Source organism: Rattus norvegicus, chromosome 3, assembly GCF_021556685.1.
Source record: "Rattus norvegicus strain SHRSP/BbbUtx chromosome 3, alternate assembly SHRSP_T2T, whole genome shotgun sequence".
Lineage (NCBI taxonomy): Eukaryota > Metazoa > Chordata > Mammalia > Rodentia > Muridae > Rattus > Rattus norvegicus.
The window spans coordinates 14,672,345-14,694,338 of NC_141536.1; the positions used below are offsets into that span (position 1 = coordinate 14,672,345).

The 21,994-nt window shown below is 48.4% G+C and overlaps 1 pseudogene across 1 annotated transcript; it reads left to right on the plus strand.

The window, feature by feature from the left end:
• The first annotated feature begins 806 nt into the window (after window positions 1-806).
• On the plus strand, window positions 807-2,773 carry LOC120101524 (mitochondrial import inner membrane translocase subunit Tim17-B-like; annotated as a pseudogene). Its single transcript, XR_015683484.1, has one exon. The product of XR_015683484.1 is annotated as a mitochondrial import inner membrane translocase subunit Tim17-B-like (transcript).
• The last annotated feature ends 19,221 nt before the right edge of the window (window positions 2,774-21,994 follow it).

Sequence of the window (21,994 nt, forward strand, 5' to 3'; positions counted from 1 at the left end):
TTCCCACCCATTCTGAACCAGATTCTGGGCCTCAGTTTCCCCTGTGGTGCTCAGAGTGCTTGGGAACTCCAAAGACCCTAGGCCTGCTCAGCCCAAGAAGGATCAGAGCCCCACGACGGCCATGTTCCTGTCCGACCTTGCCAGTCACCCTTTGGGTGGTAATGTTCTCCTTATCCCCTCAATGGGGAAACTGAGGCCCCAAGAGATTAAATGACCTTCCAAAGTGAAGCAGCAGAACACACATACACACACACACACTCACTCTCTTTCTCATACACACACTCACACACATTCTCACACACACACTCTCTCAAACACACACATTCTCTCACACACACTCACACACACATATACACATGCATACACACACTCACTCTCTCACACACACACTCATACACACACATACACACAGTAACATACACACACACACTCACTCTCTTTCTCATACACACACTCACACACATTCTCACACACACAATCTCTCAAACACACATTCACTCACACACACACACATATACACACAGTAACATACACACACACACACTCACTCTCTTTCTCATACACACACACATATACACATGCATACACACACTCACTCTCTCACACACACACTCATACACACACATACACACAGTAACATACACACACACACTCACTCTCTTTCTCATACACACACTCACACACATTCTCACACACACACTCTCTCAAACACACACATTCACTCACACACACTCACACACTCACACACTCACACACTCACACACACTCATTCACACACACATAAATAAATAAATAAGCATAAAAAATTAAAGCCATTGGTTTATTAGAGAAGAAACAGAAAAACAAACCAATAAGATTGGGCGGGGGGATAAAAGCCATTGTTAAGGAGCAGAGTAGATAATCGCACACCAGCAGGAAAATGCACTCATACTAAATCTACCTCTGACAAAAGCTTCAGAGACTGAAGATGCCCTGATCGCTATGGCTCAGCAGAACAGCTTAGTTTACAAATTGCAAAATGGGTCTTGAGAGGGGCTCAGCAGTTAAGAGCTCTTGCTCCTCTCAGAGAGGGCCAGGTTTGATTCCCAGCACCCACTTGGAAGCTCACGAGCGTCTGTAGATGATTCAATTCCAGGGAATCTGAGGACCCGTTTTGACCTCTTTGGCCATCTGGCACACATGTGGTATACAGAATTGTGCAGGCATAACACCCATGCACATAAAATAATCTGAAGCCAAAAACTGTTCTTCAAGGGCCAGTCAGGCTCCTGCCTGCTGAAGAGCAGCCAGTGCTTTTAGCCACTGAGTCATCTCTGAAACAGGATCTCATTCAGTAACCAAGCTGGCCTTGAACCCATGACTGTCCTCCTTCCTAGTCTCATACATGCCTTACAGAGCAGGGTACCCTGCCCAGCTAGTCTGTTCTTCTTTATTACTGAATAGTGTACACCCTGTGGTATGAACATCAGCCAGGGCACTTAGGAGATGGAGACAAGAGAATTACAATTTGAGTTTAAGATCTACACAGCCCTTCTAAGCCAGCCAGAACTACAAACCCTTATCTAATATAAATATATAAGGGTTCACCCGCGCGACTGACTGCTCCAGGCCGGACGCTGGTGTCACGGAGGAGGACACTCGCGAACCTTGCCCACGGCGTATTGTGGATGATTGCAGCCGAGCCTTCACCATGGGTGTCCTTGGTGGTGGAGTCTTCCAGGCTGTCAAGAGCTTCCGCAATGCCCCTGTTGGAATTCGACACTGGTTCAGAGGTAGTACCAGTGCTGTGAGGATCCGAGCACTCCAGATCGGAGGTAGCTTTGCAGTATGGGGAGGCCTGTTTCCCACCATCGACTGTAGCCTGGTCCAGCTGCGGGGCGAAGAAGACCCCCGGAATTCCATCGCTAGTGGAGCATTGACTGGAGCCGTGCTGGCTGCCCGCAGTGGCATGGTGGGCTCTGCAATGATGGGGGGTAGCATCCTGTTGGCCCTCGTTGAGGATGTTGACATACTTCTCACCCACTATGCTGCCCAGCAGTCCCGCAGTGCACACCCATTCTTGGAGGACCCCAGCCAGCTAACCCCTAAAGAGGGAGCTCTGGCCCCAGGTTATCCCAACTACCAGCAGTACCACTGAGGAAGCCGCTGTCTGCTCCTGCCACCGAGGGAGCTGCTCCTCAGGTCCCTCCTGGATGATCTACCTCCAAGGAAGGTCTGGCTCCTACATAGCCCTGAGACCTTCACCGAGGGTCTCTATTCTACTCTCTTGTTTTGTGGTAGGGGTGGAGGCACCCCAGCAGCCTTGTTACATAGGTTCCCTTTTTGTGTCTCAGGGCTTCACAGCTCCACACATGTAACAATGTAACAATTCTCTCACCCTGGATCCCTCTCCTCCTGTGGCACTCTGGTGAATGTTTAAGGCCTGCAAAAAATTTTTTTAAAAATTATATATATATATATAATTGTGGTGGTTTGAATATGCTTGGCCCATGGCAAGTGGCAGTAGTGGCACTATTAGGGGGTGTGGCCTTATTGAAGGAATTCATTCTTGTGGAGGTGGGCTGTCCTAGGCTCAAGCTCCACCCAGTATGGAAGAGAGTCTCCTTCTGCTGCCTTCTGATCAAGATGTAGAATTCTTGGTTCCATGCCTGCCTGGGTGCTGCCGTGCTCCCACCTTGATGATAATGGACTGAACCTCTGAACTGTAAGCCAGCCCCAATTAAATGCTGTCCTTATAAGAGTTGCCTTGGTCATGGTGCCTGTTCACAGCAGTAAAACCCTAGGACAATAATATATATTATTATATATTATTAATGTATATTATATAACACACGCATATTCCTAGCACCTAAATGGCAGTTGAGCAACTGTCTATAAAACCAGTTCCAGGGGATCTGACACCCTCTTCCAGCATCTGTAGGCCCCAGGCACTCATGTGGTGAACAGATACACATGTAGACAAAACCCATTGAACAAATAACTAAATAAAACCAAGGTGGAGGCAAGTGGATCTCTGTGAGTTCAAAGCCAGCTTGGTCAACATAGGGAGTTCCAGGACAGCCAGAGCTACACAGTGATGTGTGTGTGTGTGTGTGTGTGTGTGTGTGTGTGTGATTATAATATTAATATATTAATATATACACAAATAATTTATCAATGTATATATCATATACAGGTGTATGGTATGTAGTATTAATATAATATGTATATATTATACATGTGTACAACATATGCATAATGTGTTGTATGTATATTACATATTCCTATATGTATTCTTTACATAAGATATAAACAAAGATCACCTTCCTGTGTTATTTTCCTGTTGCTATGACAAAGTATCTTGGAAAAAGCTACTTAAAGAAAGCTGATAATTTGAAAGTACTGAGAAGGGTGTGAATCATGGGCCAGCTGTGGGACTTTAGTCCCAGAACCCTGGAGGCAGAGGCAGGCAGATCTCTGAGTTTGAGGCTTGACTGGTCAACAGGTAGCCAGGGCTACACAGAGATAACCTGTCTCAGAAAATAAAGCAAGCGTATGTATTGATTGGAACACTGTCTATCTTGCTATAGGAAGGGTAGCGGGCAGACTACTTTACAGGACAATTAGCTACACTTAACTACAGCCATAAAACCCACGCCTAGGCATTGACCCAAAAGGAGGGAAAGCAAATGTTTGCTAAAGCCTTCTCAGGACTGTTGGCTATAGCGTTGTTTATAGCAGGCACAGCACAGATGCCCATCCTTGGTAAGGATTACCCGGCTGATAATGTGTGTCCTAGCGGAACACTATGCAGCAGCAGAAAGAACAGACTAACTGGAGGGGGTGCCCATCTCTGTAACTTCAGTGTTTATGAAACTGGAAAAAGGAGAAGAGTCATAGGTTCAAGGCCAGTTTGGCTACTGAGTAAGATGCTGATTCAAACCATAAAAACAAAACAAAAGGGGTTGGGGATTTAGCTCAGTGGTAGAGCGCTTGCTTAGTAAGCGAAAGGCCCTGGGTTCAGTTCTCAGCTGGGGGGGGGGCAAAAAAACAAACAAACAAACAAAAAACAGAATGGGGTTGGGGATTTAGCTCAGTGGTAGAGAGCGCTTGCCTAGCAAGCGCAAAGCCCTGGGTTCGGTCCCCAGCTCCGAAAAAAAGAAAAAAGAAAACAAACAAACAAACAAACAAACAAAAAACCCAGAAGACTGCAGAACTGATACCTCAGTGGATAATACTGGTTGTTCTTCCAGAGGACTCAGGTTCGATTCCCAGCACCCACATGGCAGTCTGACCTACAGAGCAAGCTCTAGGACCACCAGCCAGGGCTCCAATGTGAGACTTACCTTAAGCAAACATATCTGAAAAGGAACCAGCGATGTAACCCCAAGTTGCAACATTATTTCCACAGTGGATGAGGGTTGGGGGAGATGGGTAGGAAATGGGGAACATGGAGTCCTCCTTTAGTTTGTTAGACAGTTGCAGACATAGTAGACAGCAGGGTGTGTAAAGAGGTGGGGTGGACGCAGATTGTGGTAGAGACAAATGTAGCCTAAGAGAGGGGTGTGGGCTCGTTTCTTAGAAATATGAAGTACTAAAGTCAGCTCTGTGCAGAGAGAGGATGCTGTTGGGAGCAGGTCAGGGGCTGACAGGTAGGCAGGAAACTCCCTGATGGGTAACAAGTCAGTTGTTCTCTTCCTGTGGGGACCACAGCTCATGGATTCCAGAGAGGCTCACTTCCTCAGCGTCAGCATGTTCTGTGGCAGCATGGCAGGGCGTCCCCTCCAGCAGCTGGTGATGCATCTGATAGCTTACCTTTGTGGTGTGTGTGTGTGTGTGTGTGTGTGTGTGTGTGTGTGTGTGTGTCTTCTTTGTGTTTCTGTGTGTCTCTGTGTGTGTGTGTCTCTCTGTATGTCTGTGTGTGTGTGTGTTTCTGTGTGTGTCTCTCTTCTCTGTGTTTCTGTGTGTCTCTGTGTGTGTGTGTGTCTCTCTCTCTCTGTGTCTGTGTGTGTGTATGTGTGTGTGTGTTTCTGTGTATGTCTTTGTGTGTCTGTGTGTGTCTGTGTGTGTGTGTTTGTATGTGTGTGTGTGTGTCTCTCTCTGTGTCTGTGTGTGTGTGTGTGTCCTGTGAGTGTAGAGATGCTGGGTGGAGTTCCTCAGGGTCTCTTACTGAGACCTGGACTGGCATATTAATTAGGTTCTTTGGCCTAATTAACAGGTACAGAGAACCTCAAAAATCCCTCTTTTCTCTGCTTCCCCAGCACTGGGATTACAAACCCCACCATGGCTGGCTTTTTATGTGGATTCTGGGATCAAACTCAGGTTTTTGCTTGTGTGACAGGCACCTTACAGACTGAGCTGCCTCCCCAGGCTGCCAGTGCTCTCTCTTGTTGGTACATAAAGAAAGGGGCACCTTAGAGTTGGTGACATCTTAGGCTCTCTGAAGATTGGCATTCTTCTGACAAGATAGAAATTTGAAAGGTGCTGTGAAGCTAGGCTCGGTACCATATCTGTAATCCCAAACTCAAGGACAGACTCTGTTATATACCTAGTTCCAGGTCAGCCTGGGCTACAAGAGACCTGTGTCAAAAACAAACAAACAAACAAACAAACAAAAGAACTCACCGGAGTGTAAACAGTTCTTTTGTTGACAATTAGCTTTCTTTTCTTTTAATTTAAGACAGGGTTTCTCTGTGCAACAGCCAGGTGTCCCGGAACTCACTTTGTAGACCAGGCTGGCCTCCAACTCACAAAGGTTCTTGGGCCTCTGCCTCCTGAGTGGTGGGATGAAAGGTGCCATTTAGTTTTTCTAAGTTGTCCTTCTTATTGGTTGAGCTCTTGCTTTGAGGAAATGGGCTCAGAGATGTGAAGTAACTTCCTGAATCTCACCCAGCCAGCAAGTGATAGACGGTACCCAGACCCCAGGGGTGGCCCGACTCTTGAGCCGCAGGCTGCTACTTTGACTGGCTTGAAAGAATCCATGTGCCATCCGTTGGCTGTAATACTCAGTGGGCTCCAGTATGCTGCCCACTGTGGATCTTCCGTGGATGTCACACTGAGAGCTTGGGCTGTGGCTCCCACATCCAGGTGGCTGATACCCACAGGGCCAGGAAGATCCCTGGGTGGTGAGTCAGGTGGAGGCAGGGCAGAGAGAGCCCTTGCCTCTCCTTGCATGCAAAGCGGCTGACACCTGGCAGGGACTCAGCCAACTTGTGTCACAAGGTGCTTCTGAGTAGAGAGTTGGGCCGCCATCATGGAGGGACATGTTGGGATACGAGGGCCTGATGAGAAACATAGCCGCTCTCTCTTTTTGGACCACTGCGGGTGAGGGGCGGGATAGATATTAGATGCTGCATGATCAGGACAAAGATGGCCGAGCTTCTGCACAGAGAATAGCTATGTGCTTCTCCAGTGTGGCAAAGGCTCTTGTCACCGTCAGAGGAGCGGGCGCTCTCGCCAGTCCAAATGACTTTTATTCAGAGCCCAGAGAGGTTGATCCATCCATCTCCGGCCACACAGCTAAACTAACCAGTTAGCCCCACTGCCTCTCCCCCCAGGATGTTCACGTGTTGGGATAGCATTTATCAATTTGGGGCAACAACTGCTCAAAGTAAAACCACATCCTGTTTGTAGGGCTGCCTCAGAGATATGAATTTGCGATAACGGGGCACCAGGAACTGATCTCTTACGTGACGCCCCACCCCCTCTTTCCTTCCTTTCTCCTCTTTCCCTGTCACAAAACCCCAGCAAACACCAGACTGCCCACAGCCCCAACGCTCAATGTCCTGTGACGTCTGTGGCGCTCTGCACCTCCTGCCCTGCTGTCTTGGTTTCCTCCGCTGTGGAGCTGCAGGAAGAATGAAACTTATCTCAGGACTCTCCTGGGACCTGGGGAGCTGACACATGTTGTGTGACAGACATTTAGCATTGGTGGTGGAGACTGGAGGAGGATGGGGAAGGCAGGGGACACGGCCATGATTCTTCTGTCATTGATTAGCTGTGCAGCTTGAGGCAAGTATCTGTCTCTCTCCAAGGCTCCATTACCTCATCCATGAAGAGTGTGTGTGTGTGTGTGTGTGTGTGTGTGTGTGTGTGTGTGTGTGTGTATTGTGTGTTTGCACATATACCTAAGGCAAATCAGTTGTAAGGTGTCCCTGCAGCTGGTTAACACTCTCTATCTTCAGCTTTTGGGTTTCTATCCCATTAAGAAAGCTAGTTCGGCTGGAGAGATGGCTCAGTGGTTAGAGCACTGGCTGCTCTTCCCCAGGTCCTGAGTTCAAATCCCAGCAACCCCATGGTGGCTCACAACCATCTGTAATGAGATCTAATCTCTCTTCTGGTGTGTCTGAAGACAGACACAGTCTACTTATATATAATAAATAAATAAATCTTAAAAAAAAGCTAGTTTAGGGGTTGGGGATTTAGCTCAGTGGTAGAGCGCTTGCCTAGCAAGCGCAAGGCCCTGGGTTCAGTCCCCAGCTCCGAAAAAAAGAAAAAAAAAGCTAGCTAGTTTAGACAATTCATACTTTATATATCATGATAGCTCAGGCTTTAACCCCTAGCACTCAGAAGCAAAGGGAAGTTAATCCCTGTGAGTTCCAGGCCAGCCAGGACTACATAGTGAGACCCTGTTTCAAACAACAACAAAGTAGCCAACCAAATTATCCCCCAGGATGCTCAGAATCGCCGGTGGAGTGGGGCGGCTCCTGCGGTTGCCACCCTGTACTGGCCAAGTGGGCACAATGGTCCCGTAGGTTTTACTGGAGGGTGAGAGGCCTGCAGTGGAATTTCTACTCTGCCAGGGGCAGTTTATCCAACAGAACACCTGCTTTCTATAGGTGTGCAAGGAGAGAAGCAGGGACAGTCACATGGCTGGCTTAGAGGAGCTTTTCCAGGTGTGTCAGCCATCGCTGAGGGAGCCAGCATCTAGTACCTCAGATGAACCCAAGGCTTCCAGCATCGTGGCTTAGCAAACTCGTGCAGCGCAGCAGAGCTGGGAAGTGGCCTGCGGGGAACAGGCCTGTCACTTGTGGTCAGTTACAGAAGATGCAGCTTTCTTCCTGTGCTCCCTCTGAGCTCATTCTGGGGGAAGCAGAAGTCATGCCACAGGGACAGAGACAGCAAGAGAGTAAGGGCCTGATGTTCAAAACAACAGGATACCAAGTCTGCTTGTAGGTTCCCACCCAGCCCCTTCAGAGGACTCAGAACAGCCATGGCCTCATGAAACAGCCCAGGCCAGACCACAGACCACTCACAAAGCTCTCCCCACATCCCCCCACCACCCCCAAGAAACGGAAACAACAAATACCTGTAGCTCCAACGTGCTAGGCTTTCTTTTTCTTCTTACGTGTGTGTGCTGGTGTGTTTGTGTTAATAGACACGTTGCATTTATGTAGGCACACGTGTGTAGGGTTACATATGCACATATGTAGCCATGCATGTGGAGGCTTGACGCCAGCTCTTCCACATCATTCATTGAGACAGGACCACTCCATCAAACCCAGAGCCGGCTACAGGCTGTCCTCACTAGGCTGCTTGCTCTGGAGGGCCCCTGTGTGTCTGCCTTCAAGGCTGGAGTCACCCAGCATTTACATGGGCTCTGGGGACTTGAACTCTGGTCCTCAGGTTTGCACAGCAAGCTCTTTGAGTAGTAAGCCATCTCCTCGGCCCCTCGGTGGCTAAGCTTTGAGGAGACATGCTGTGCAGTGGTAAAATAGAGTCAGTCTCTCAGGAGGTCAAGGCAGAGGGACGGCTTCAGCCCTGAAGTTCAGAGTCAGCATGCGTAATGTAACAAGATCTCATTAAAAACTTGTACAGCGCAAATCTAAGAAAGAACTGAGTATGGTGGTGCATACCTTCAGTCTCCGAGTTTGGGAAGCAGAGGCAGGTGCAATGTAAGAAGCCTTAAGTGTATTTTCATGCATGTGTACTAGAAAATACCATGCTAAGGTTAAAAAGAATACTGCAGATTCTGCTGTCCACAGCTGGCAAGGTCCCCCAGATGTGCAGACAAAGGAAAGGAAGTCTTACTGTACTTGGCAGCGTACACTTGCAATGTCAGCACTCAGGAGCAGGCAAGAAGGTCGGGCATTAAAGGCCAGGCTGGACACAGGCATACCGAAAAGCTACGTCTCACCAAAAGCCAAGCCAACAGGAAAGGCAGCCTGGCACGGTGGCACCTGCTGGGAGGTAGAAGCTAGGAGATCTGAAGTTCCAGATCCTCTTTGGCTACGGAGAGAGTTTGAGGCCAGCCTGGGCTACATCAGACCCTGCCTGGAAAAGAAAACACAATAGTATGCAGTAAAGCCACACACTTAGAAAAGGAGTGCCAGATGACATACTGATAAGCAAGGTGGGGGCTGGGGATTTAGCTCAGTGGTAGAGCACTTACCTAGGAAGCGCAAGGCCCTGGGTTCGGTCCCCAGCTCCGGAAAAAAAAAAAAAAAAACTGATAAGCAAGGTACGTTCAATGTAATCTTTAAATTCACTAAGAGCTGCCCCCACCAAAAAAATGGGCAACAGGCTTATTGATGTGTGCACGGAAAGAGTGCGTTTTTAATGATCAGAGAAATGTGCATCAAAGTCTCCTGTGAGTAGTGTGGTGTGTGTGTGTGGTGTGTGTGTGTATGTGTGTGTGTGTGGTGTGTGTGTGTGTGTGTGTGTGTGTGTGTGTTGGTGTATGCCCACACTCTCAGGTGTCCAACTCCATCCCTGTCCCCCTTATTCCCTTGAGGCAGGATCTCTCACTAAACCTGGAACCAGGCTGTCACCCAGCAAGCTCTACCCATCTTCCTTTCTTCACACCCAGCCCCCTACAACCCTGTGCAAGCTTGTGTAGCCATACCCGGCCTTTTCTTTCTCTGCGGATGCTGGAATCTGAACCCAGGGTCCTTTGCTTGCTCAGTAAGCACTCTTACCCACTGAGCAATCAAACAGCAGTCCTGATGAGGAATACCACACGGCCACCTGTAGTCTTAGATCTTCTTCAAAACCTACTTTAGTAAGCATTCAACCTCCCCTCTAGCACACCACCCAACTGGGGCAATGGAAAAGAAAGGTTATTAGGACACAGGGAAGTGGACCTGTTTAGAAATAGTTTTTTGGGGGGCAAGTCCAGTCTTTGTTGCCAGGGTATCAGCAGTTCAATCCAGTAGTAAACCCTAAATGCAAATCAGCTGCAGTCCAGCCCTCTCAGCAGACACCACACACGAACCAGCAAGGGTAGTTCAGTCCAAACGAAGCCACAAGGCTCGCCAACCAGCCCGAGTACTCTGCCGAAGCAGCAAGAAGTCACGGGAACCTCCTGAGCAGTTCTTTGGCGAGTTTCTCTCTGTGGCCTCACCACAAGCAGAGCTCAGCAACTCAACGTAAGGGGAACCAATCCATGCTTGTCGTTATCGAAGAATGGCGAGGAGGAGCAAAGCAAACCAATGCTCGAGCTCACACTGTGTGTGGACAGTGCTTGTATTCCTCCTGAACATCATGAGTCCTTTCACCTGTGTGCTCCAGCAAAACATCATCCGTTCACCTGTGTGCCCCAGCGAAACATCCTTTGACATAACTGACTTTCCAAAGAAACCACAAGTTTCCACTTCAATCACCCAATCAACATGCTAAAAGTAAACAGGTTCACTGGGTGGTGGTGGCCTTTAATCTTAGCACTCAGGAGGCAGAGGCAGACAGATCCCTGAGTTCCAGACCAGTCAGCAATTCTTCTCCTGGCGTCTCACCTAAGAACTAAACATGTGTCCGCAGAAAGACTTGGGCAAGAGCATTCATAGCTGCTTAAAACTCCCAAACTGGAAATGGCCCAAGCAGACATCAACAGGAAATGGACAAACAAGTACTGTAGTCCGAGAATACTGCTCAGCAACAAGCGGGAGCCAGACACTGACTGCAACTCAGGGCTGCAGAGCTGCGTCCAGACACCTCCTGAGTGAGAGGACAGTGCTCACTGCAGGGCTCGCTATACAGGAAACCACAGCAGAGGCAAGCCAAATCTCACAGCACACGCACACCACACACATACACATGTGCACACATACACCACACACACACACACCATACACACCATACACACACCACACACACATGTGTGCACACATATACCACACACACACACCATACATACCATACACATACCACACACACATGTGTGTACACATACACCACACACACCACACACACACCACATATATACACACCATACACACACCACATATACACACACCACACACACATACCACACCATACCACACACACACACACATACAACATACACACACCACACACAGCACACCACACACACACATACAACATACATGCCACACCACATACACGTGTGCACACATACATACACACACCACACACCACATATACACACATACCACATACATACCGCACCACACTATACCACACCACACACACATACACATACCACACACAATCATACCACACACCACATATACACACATACCACATACATACCGCACCACACTATACCACACCACACCACATACACATACCACACACAATCATACCACATATATACACCACATTCACTCATACACACATACATACCACATTCACATATACATACACACACACTGCACACACCATATATACACATACACACACATTCACACACCATATAAACACATACACACACCACACATATACCACACACACACATACACACATCACATATAAACACAACACACACACCATACACACACCTACACACACACACACACCATCACATACCCCACAAACCCACCCCCACACACACCCCACACAGTATACACTCCACACACAAACAATGTTGAATGTGTTTTCAACAGTTAAGAGTATTTACTGCTCTTCCAGAGGACTTGGGTTTGTTTCCCAACACCCACATGGTGACTCACAAACATCTGTAACTCCAGCTCCAGGGGACCTGACTCCAGGGGCACCAGGCATGAACTGATGTAAATACATATATTCAGGCAAACTCTCATACATATAAAACATAAATAAAAACATAAAAACTTCTAAAAGAAACTCTGCCTCACATATAATATTCCAAAGTGAATGGTTCTAATTCTAAGGAATGTGGTTTGTAAACATGTTGACCATAGAATTTTGTTTTGTTTTGTTTGAGACAGGGTCTCACAGCATAGCTCAGGCTGGCCTGGGCACTCACAGGGTACAGCTCACAGGACAATCTGCTTACGTCAGACTCCCAAGTGCTAGAATGCAGGTATGAGCCAACTGCCCAGCTATGAGTGATGCTCTCTGTAGAGAAATATGCTGAGTGGGTGCAGAAAAAAGCCAGGAAGAGCATTTAGCAGCTCTCAAAAGTCAGGAAGGTCTGCGCGCATGCGCAAGTGTGTGTACACAGACACACATAAACACACACACACACACACATACACACATTTGTCTTTTTGAGATAAGGTCTCACTATGTAGCCCTGTCTGTCCTGGATCTCACTATGTAGACCAGGCTGTCCTGGAACTCACTATGTAGACCAGGCTGGCCTAGAACTCACAGATCCCCTTGACTCTGTCTCCTAAATGCTAGGATTATAACTGTGTACTGCTCTGACTGATAATTGTTTATAATACACATCTTTCTTTCTTTTTCTTTTTTTTTTTGATAATTTACCTTTCAACAGTTTTTACTATTCCGGACAGTGCACACACCACAGCCGATGTGTGGAGGTCAGAATCAACTTGGTGAGTCAAGGTTTCTCATCTTCCACTGTGTGGGTCCCGAGATGGAACTCATGTAGTCAGACTTGGCAGCAAGCACCTTTACTGGCCGAGCCATCTTGCCAGCCCGAGAGTAAGAGATCTGGTAGAGGAGCATACCGAGTTAGCTTCAGTGCCCAAGACCCAGCGATTGTCAGCATCTATGGAGCCTGGGGGTGGCAGGAAGCGTTCCTTCCACAAAGCCATCCCATCCGACATACATGTGGTGTGCCTGCGGCATAGAGATCAGCTGCTAGCGGTGAGTGAGAAGGTAGATCGAGAGTTGGGAATTTGCCAGTGACGGTTCAGCTCTCGAAGTGATGCCTGGGGTCACTTTAGCCCACTGCCCACGGTGAAGAAGCCAGTCGCATTCCAACTCCGTTCCGTGTTCCAGGGCCACCTGCCCCTTAGCCACCCTCATCAACGCATGTCACATCCACTTTCGCCACTATCAGAGGATGGTCACAGTCACCTCAGGGCATAGGCCCTTCGGATGTGCCCCAGAGCACACTCCCGCGCCACCCAGAAGGAGGAAATGCTGAGACTGAACATTCTAGAAGCCCATGAACTCTCCTCAGAGGGAGGCCTACCCTGTGTAGTGCAGCCAGGAACATAGCCTTCTGACCCCTCCTTCATCCCCACCCAGGGTCAGGGCCACAGCCTGAGGTGTGGCTGCTTAAGGAAGGGCTCTGGATCGTGAAACCTCCTACTGGCTTTTTGAGCCACCCCCAGGCACCTGCCTGTAACTCCAAGCAGGCACCATGAGTCTGTGGCATAAAGCTATGAGGATGCTATCTCCTCTGACACACTAGTGGGTGTGCCGAGAGCCTGCAATTCTCAGGAAGTCCCACCCAGGGAAAACAAAAACAAAACAAAACAAAAAAAAAAAAAAAACCGAAGACTCAGAGACGTATAGTTCACCTGAGGTCACATGGCTGCAGAGACAAAAGGCTGGAAGGAGGGTGTAGCGTTGGACTCCAACATCAGTGCTCTCAATTCTGCCTCCACATCATTCATTCACCCATTCATTTGTTCACGTATACATTTGTAACGGATGGCGGATGGCATTGTCAGCAACGGCACACAAGAGAGCAGCCAGTCTGTTTCCGTTTTGTAACTGGGTCTCATGCGGTCCAGGCTGGCCTCAAACTCACGGTGTAGCTAAAGATGGCTTTGAACTCCTGCCTCTGCTTTGCAAGTGCTGGGATAGAAGGTGTGAACCATCGAACTGACTCATTCCCATTTCTGGCCTACACCCTCAGTCCGTCTCATCTCAGCAATCTAGTCTCGAAATCCACAGCGTGGTTTGTTTCAGTCTGCAGCATTTTTCTCGTTTGGTTTTGAGTTAAGGTCTTACTCTGTTATCCAGGATGGCCTCAAACTTACTACAGTAGTCCAGGCCGATTTCCAACTCAAAGCAATCCACCTGTCTCCAAGTCTGACTCCTTCCCTCCTTACTCTTCTCTCTTTCTTCATCTTTTTTTATTTCTTTCTTTTTGAGTCAGGGTCTCGCTGCATAGCCCAGGCTAACCTAGAATGTGCTATGTGTCCTAGGCTGTCCTTAAACTCAAAGAGATCCACTTGCCTCTGTCACCTCAGTGTTGGGATATGAGCTATGCGTCACTACACCTGGCTTTCTTTCCTTACTAAGGTCTTTTGGGGGGGTGTGCTGGGCATAGAACTCAGAGCCTCACACAGGTCAAACATAGGCTTTCACACTGGACCTGCCCTCAGCTCTTAACTTACCAGTTTGGAATAGCGTTAGGTTGACAGAAGTATTATTTTGATGGTTACAGAGTTTGCTTTGGTTTTTTTTTTTTTTTTCTGTCTAGTTTTCCCCATGTCAATCACCTTAATCAACTGTGGTCTGTTTGTCCAGAAACACTGGTTTTGGTCATGACTGCTGTCAACCCAGCCTGGATGCCAGGTTCATTCACTGGTACACACAGGCCCTGCCCCAGGATCCCAGTGACCACATTGCTGCTTCTTGACCCTTCAGCAACGGATTTTCGGTCTTGAGTTTTGAGGCTTGCCAGCCAGGTAAATCTGTCTGTCTGTCTGTACATCTGTACATCTGTCTTACATATTTTTCTCCTGATTGCCTTGGACACTTGCTCATTTCATTCGATCAAAGGCACAGGATGATCACGTGTCATGCAGAATGAACCATGGCTTGTCAAGGTGTGCTGGCTGCTGGCTATTTTCCCTGTGTCCCTTCCCTTCTCTCCCCTCCCCCTCCCTCCTTCCCTCCTTCCCTCTCTCCTCTCTCTGAGTCTATATCTTTTGTTTCATGGTGTGGGTAATGGGGCAGGGCCTCACTATGTAGCTCAAGCTGGCCTTCCTCCTGCCTCAGTCTTCCTGGTACTGGATCCTTTCACCCACGAGCTCAGAATTTTTGATGTATTTTTAGCTCTGGGGAGCAAACTCGGGCTCTCCCTCATGCTCTTTCCCTCTGAACTTCACTCAGTCCAGTCAGCTCCCCACACTTTAGAAGTGAGTCACTGCGTCAAACGCCCGTTCAAGGGGCAGTGGCCTGAGCTGCTTCCTGCAGAAAGAACCGTAAATGAATTCTCCTCAGAAGACAGAAGGTCCTTTCTTCCAGTCTGTTTGTTTTCTCAGCCATTGACTTGTGCAGCATGGACGAAGCACGTATTCGAATTTCTTTCAGACTCCGTTGTTTCCCTTCGCTGGGGCCTGGAAAACCGGGCCTGTCACAACAGACAAGCTCTGCATACGGAGCTCTCCCAGCTCAGCATTTTACCCTGCAAGTTATAATCCACAGCTACGCTATTTTCTCTGAGGCTCCATTGTTTGCTCTTCAGATTTGAGAACTCCTTCGGGTTGGCTCCTGGTTCCTTGGACATGGGGCAGTCCTTTCCTTTGGTTTTATACACACACACACACACACACGCATGCACGACCAGCCCACATATACCATGGCTCATGAGGAGGTCAGAGGACCATAATAGGTCCTTGCCTTCCTCCTTGTATGAGTTAGGGTTTCTTGCTGTTCACCACTGCATACACAGGCTAGATGTTCCACAGCTTTTCGGGGTTCCTCCTGTCTCCTAGGGATTGACCTTGTGTCCCACCCATAGGAGAGCTGTCAACCTCATACACACTTATTTTATTTACTTTAATGTATGTGAGTACACTGTAGCTGTCTTCAGACACACCAGAAGAGAGCAATGGATCCCATTACAGATGGTTGTGAGCCACCATGTGGTTACTGGGAATTGAACTCAGGACCTCTGGAAGAGCAGCCAGTGCCCTTAACCACTGAGCCATCTCTCCAGCCCCACACAGTTTCTTTCTCTCTCTCTCTCTCTCTCTCTTCTGGAGCTGGGGACCGAACCCAGGGCCTTGCACTTGCTAGGCAAACGCTCTACCACTGAGCTAAATCCCCAACCCCAGTTTCTCTTTTATTAATAAAAAATTTTATTATAACTGTGCTTTACGGCCTACATGTCTGTGTACCACATGCATGCAAGCCCTCACAGGCCAGAAGAGGGCATCCAATCCCCTAGGACTGAAGTTATGGACAGTTGTGAGCTGCCATGTGGGTGCTTGGAATTTAACACGGGTCCCTTAGGAGCAGTCAGTGCTCTTAACCGCTGAGCCATCTCTCCAGCCCCACATGCACTGTTTCTTAATACACTACAACCTTACCATACACATCGTGCCCCACTGCTGCTGTCGTGGCCCCCAGGTCCTGCCTCTATCATCTACTTCCGAATTAGCTGCTGCTCTTAGGATAAATTGGGATCCTCATTATATGACCAGCCTTGACTAATGGGACCATAAACAACACAGGCGTGTGTGTGTGTGTGTGTGTGTGTGTGTGTGTGTGTGTGTGTGTGTGTGTGTGAATATGTGTATAGAGATAGAGACAAAGAGAAAGAGAGAGAGAGAGAGAGAGAGAGAGAGAGAGGCAGGCAGACAGACGACAGAACAGAATTTTTTTAGGCAAGAGCTTGTCTGTCCTGGAAATCGCTATGTAGACCAGGTTGACCTCCCACTCAGACCTCTACCTGCCTCTGCCTCTCTGAGGCTGGGATTAAAGGCCTGCTGCTCCATGGTGGAAGGGGAGGGCCCATACCCAGAGGTCTTCTGACCTCTATATGTTAACCTGGCTCATGTTCACCCCTCACACACACATACACACAGAGAAACACACATATACTGTACACCTACAAAAAATACATATTTTTAAATTTATACATATATACACATAAATGTGTTTGTATATGTATTTTTTAATACATACTAGGGGCTGGGAAAATGGCTCAGTCAGTAAAGAGCTTGCTGCACAAGCCTGAGGACCTGAGTTCAAATCCCTAGAACCCAATAAAAAATTGGAGTTTATGATCCCAGCTTCCAAGGGGAACAAAGAGGCAAGAGGTGGCTATATTGGCCAGGCAGCCAAGCAGAGTCCATGAGCCTCTGGTTCAGTGAGAGACCCTATCTCACAAAATAATGACAACAGTGATACCAGAGGCTGACCTCTGACCTCTACCTATACATGGATATGTAATATACGCACGCATACAATGTAAAGATTCGTAGAACTGTCACAAACACCCCCCTTTGTCGCTTCATGCTACTCCACTCAGCTTGTGGTTATTCTCTGTACTGTTCTGTTCAGCTGGGGCTGTAACCCATGGCTACACACACACACCAGGAAGTGTTTTTACTAGATTAGCTGAGGCTCTGAGTGACGTCACCACTGCCTGTTCTCCTGCATGAGTGAAGCACCATTGTTCTACTGTCCCCAGATGATGGACAGTAGGTGGGTCCTGGCGTGCTGCCCTGGTGAACAGTCATCCTCTCTGTGGGTACCAGATCACTAGCACTTTGGAAGCTTTGACACACATCAACAGATTACCTTCCCAAATAGTTTCCTCTCTTGCCCACAGGGAGGGAGCACGTAGGCTCAGTCCCAGACCTTTGTCTACACCCAATGTTACCCATCTGGAAAAGCCATTTATGTAGCAACACTGGCCACAGCCAGCAAGCATGCAAATTACAAAATGGCTGGGGGTGGGATAGGTGAAGGCCAAACCTGGGAACGTCTGCTGGGCCACAGGACGCAGGGTCTACGCCCTCCACTCCACCCGTGGGTTCCTTCCTCTTCTGGGCAGCTGTGCTCAGCACGTCCTCTTGAAGGCACACTTCCCCAGGGGACTTGTCTCTTGGATTGGCCCAAGTTCCTCTGGCCTTGACCCCCTTCTCACAGTTCTGAGAGCACAGGAGCCCTTGCCTCCTGCCAGATGGAAGGCTTCAGAGTTTCTCCAGTATCTTGGGTCAAAAGTCTCATCTTGTCTGAGCCAGTTTGAGACACTGCGGATGGGAGGGACGACTCAGTTCTTGGAGTGCTCACCTAGTGCACATAAACCCCTGGGGGTCTAGTCCCCAGCACCACAAAGAATGGCTGTGCATACTTGGAATCTGACCACTCAGAAGGCGGAGAGAAGCTGAACAGGAAACACTACCAACCTCGGAGATTCTGACAGCAATCCCTTCAATAAAACCACTTATTCCTTCATTCCTGTTTAACCTCTTAGCCCTAAGGATGTGGTGGGTAAGCAGACACCAATCAGGTGAACCGAGATGCATTTCTGGAATGGAGTGCTGCGCCTGGTTTATCTAGAAGGTGGGGAAGCCAGCCAGACCGCCTCTGAGTAGATAGAGGGGCGGCTGTGTGGGTGGAGAGCCAGGTGGCTGCATTCCTGGTAGGGACAATGACTTGTGCAGAGGCCTCTGAGAAGAAAGGCGAGTTACACTCATTGGTGGAGCCGGGAGAAGCTGAATGCAGAGGGTGAGAGAAAGAACCCAGAATGTCAGCAGGGCCATACCATCCACAGCTCGCTGGGCCCAGTCACAGAGCACTGAGGGGATTAAATGGGATGCGTCATGCAGGCTTTCTTTGATAACAGGGAAATGAAGATTAAGACCCCCGCACATGCTGAACAAGCACTCTAACCACTGGACTGCACTCCCAGCCTCCATCCCACAGCACTCTTTTTTTTTTTTTTAAGATTTTATTTATTTTATGTGAGTACAGTGTTGCTGTTTTCAGACACCCTTCCTTCCTTCCTTCCTTCCTTCCTTCCTTCCTTCCTTCCTTCCCCTCTCTCTCTCTCTCTCTCTCTCTCTCTCTCTCTCTCTCTCTTTCTCTCTTGTGTGTACATGTGCACGCGTGTGTGAGTGGTGAGTGTGGTATGCACGGAGGCCATTTATTTATTTATTGTTAATCAAAGCACCTCACAGTGTGCTGCCCAGATTTCTGGAGATGAAACAGAAGCTATGGTCAGCCCACCTCTGTGAAGTGTTGTGAGTTTAGAACAGGCGCCCCCACACTCTGGGGCTAGTAACACTGGCTCTACTCCACATCTGGGCAAACCACAGTTAAGAAGGTCAAATGGCTGAGCCAAGGTCACAGAGCGAGGTCTGACCCCCACGGTTCCCCTTCATCCCAAGTCTCAAGCCCCACTAAAGAACTCTCCAAGGCTGCCTCACGTGAGGTCTGTGGCCAATTTACCCTCTCTTCTGGCTTTCTGCCAGATGTCATAGGGTCACACTTGAAAGACTTCCTCCAACCCTGCAAGTCATCACTCTGGAGGATTCTGCCTGAATTAGAAGCAGGAACCATTTCCTATATGCTGCCAAAGGGCACGGAATGAACGGGGACAGCTTTACAAAGTCTTAACAATGTGTGTCCCTTCCACCCGCCCGTGCTCTAGGAAGGAAACAGGCAAGTGTGCAAACATGCCTGTGTACAAGGTTGAGTGTACACAGAAACGTATCAAATAAAATGATGCCCTTAATGCTATGTGGTCATTAATAATCATAACCTGGAGGGCTGTGAGAAGGCTAGGCACTTGCTGCAAGTCTGATTGTTATCATCTGGGGGTCTTAATTGGGTGAGAGAAACAAAAGGTGGGAAAAACCAGGTAGCATTGGAACAATCTGGAACACAGAACGGAAGCACATAGGGTCAGCATCGAAAGGCGTGTATTAGGAGAAAGGAGACCCACACAGCAGGCACACAGAGGAAAAGACACTCTGCACAGCAAAGAGGAGACTCGGGAAGCTAAGTCTAGCTTCCTGAGGGCCAGGAGTGTTTAAGGTCTTTGAAGGCATTTCCTTCCCTAGTTTAGGTTTGATCAGTTTGAACACAGACAGGATGGCTGATTGGCTCACGGCTGTTGTGTAAACACATCCTGACTCAGTCTTGTAAAGTCCAAAGGGCCTTTGTTTAAGATGCCAGGTTTTTGTCTAAGGTCAGGAGGGTGAGGAAGAAGACAGCCATCTTGAAAGTTCCTAGCCTTTAGGGTTAGGGTTAGGGTCTGCCTTTTAGAGAACCTGTGTGACTCCTCTCCTTCATGACTATCAAGTTCAATCCTGGGACCTACATGTTGGAAGGGGAGAAGAGACCCCTGAAAGTAGTCCTCTGAGCATGTCCACGTGTACACAGGGGCACAGGTTCTGGGGTACACTTATGCGTATGTACACACAAAACTTAAAAAAATTGAAATGGAAAATGATTTTTACATATGTAATGGGCTGGAGACGTGGCTCAGTGGGTTTGCTGCACAGGTGTCAGACCTGAGTTTAATCCTCAGAGCACAGGTAAAAATACAGGCGTGGTGGGTGTGCAGGGGAGGCAGAGATCTTGGAACTCCCCGACCAGCCAGCCTTGCCCAGTTGGGGAACCCCAGATCTCAGCAACCTGGAATGATACCTCTGACCTTTATGCATAAACACTCATGGACTCCTGCATATGCAAACATGTGTGCACCCACAGTGTGCATATAAACACATGTGCATACACACATATGAAATAAACTAACACAGGTAGAGGTAGAGGTTGGTAGAGTGCTTGTCTACTATTCCTGATCCCCCAAAATAAAAGATAATGGAAGTTTCCCTTTGTACCCCAGGCTACCCTCAAAGCCTGGATCTGCCTACTCAGCCCCCAGAGGCTGAGACTAGGGCATACTCCTCCATTCCTGTTTACACCCTCTTTGATTGATACAGTAAGACATACCAGCATAGCCTCAAATAGACATAGGAAAAGTCCAGGAGTCCTGAGGTGTGATAGTTAATGTTGACTGTAAATTTAATGGGATTTACTTGTTTTTTAGGTTTGTTCCTTTTCCTTCATGTGCATGAGTGTTCTGCCTACATGTCTGTAGTAGATATACCACATGCATGTTTGGTTTTCACAGGGGTCGCAAGAGGTTGTCTGATGCCCTGGAATTGGAGTTGTGAATGGATGTGAGCATCATGGAGTGCTGGGAATTGAACTCAGGTCCTCAGCAAGAACAAGTCTTCTTAACCTCTCTCTGAGCCCTCTTTCCAACTCCGACTTGATGGGACTTAGAATCGCCATGAAAACAGACTTCTGGTGTGTGAAGGAATATCTAGACCAGGTTAATTGAGGGGCGAAGGCTAGCCCTAACTGGAGGCAACATTGCTTAGCCCATTAGCTGAATTAAAAGCTGAAAGGAGGGGAGGGGACAGGAGTGTGTGTTCAGGATCAGGGGTAGGGAGGGGCAGGAGAATGAATGGAAATCTGCAACTGACAGGGGTGGGGAGGTAGGGGGCATCTCCAGGAAGAGACAGAGACCTGGGATAAGGGAGGCACCCAAGAATCAGTGGGAGTGTCCTTAGCTGTGACTCAGCTGTGGCCATATGGAGCCTGGGTAGGCTGCCTCTTGTGGCCAGGCAGAAACCCCAGTGGAGCAAGAGGGGCACCAACCCACCCACAAACTGTCGACCCAAAATTTATCCTGTCTATAAGAAATACAAGGGGGGTTGGGGGTTTAGCTCAGTGGTAGAGTGCTTGCCTAGCAAGCGCAAGGCCCTGGGTTCGGTCCCCAGCTCCGAAAAAAAGGAAAGAAAAAAAAAAAAAAAGAAAAAGAAATACAAGGAAGGTGGATGGAGAAGAGATTGAAGGAATGGCCAACCAATAATCAGCCAATTTGATACCCATCCCATGGGCAAGCACCAATCCCTGACACTGTTAATGATTCTCTGTTACGCTTGCTGATAGGAGTCTAGCATGGTTGTCCTCGGAGAGGCTCCACCCAGCAGCTGACTCAGATGGATGCAGAGACCCACAATCAAACAGTGGATAGAGCTTGGGGACCCTTACGGAAGAACAGGAGGGAGGATTGAGGGACCCAGAAGGGATAGAAACTCCACAGAAAGACCAACAGAGTCAGTTAACCTGGACCTTTGGGGCTCTCAGGGTCTGAACCACCAACTGAAGAGCATAC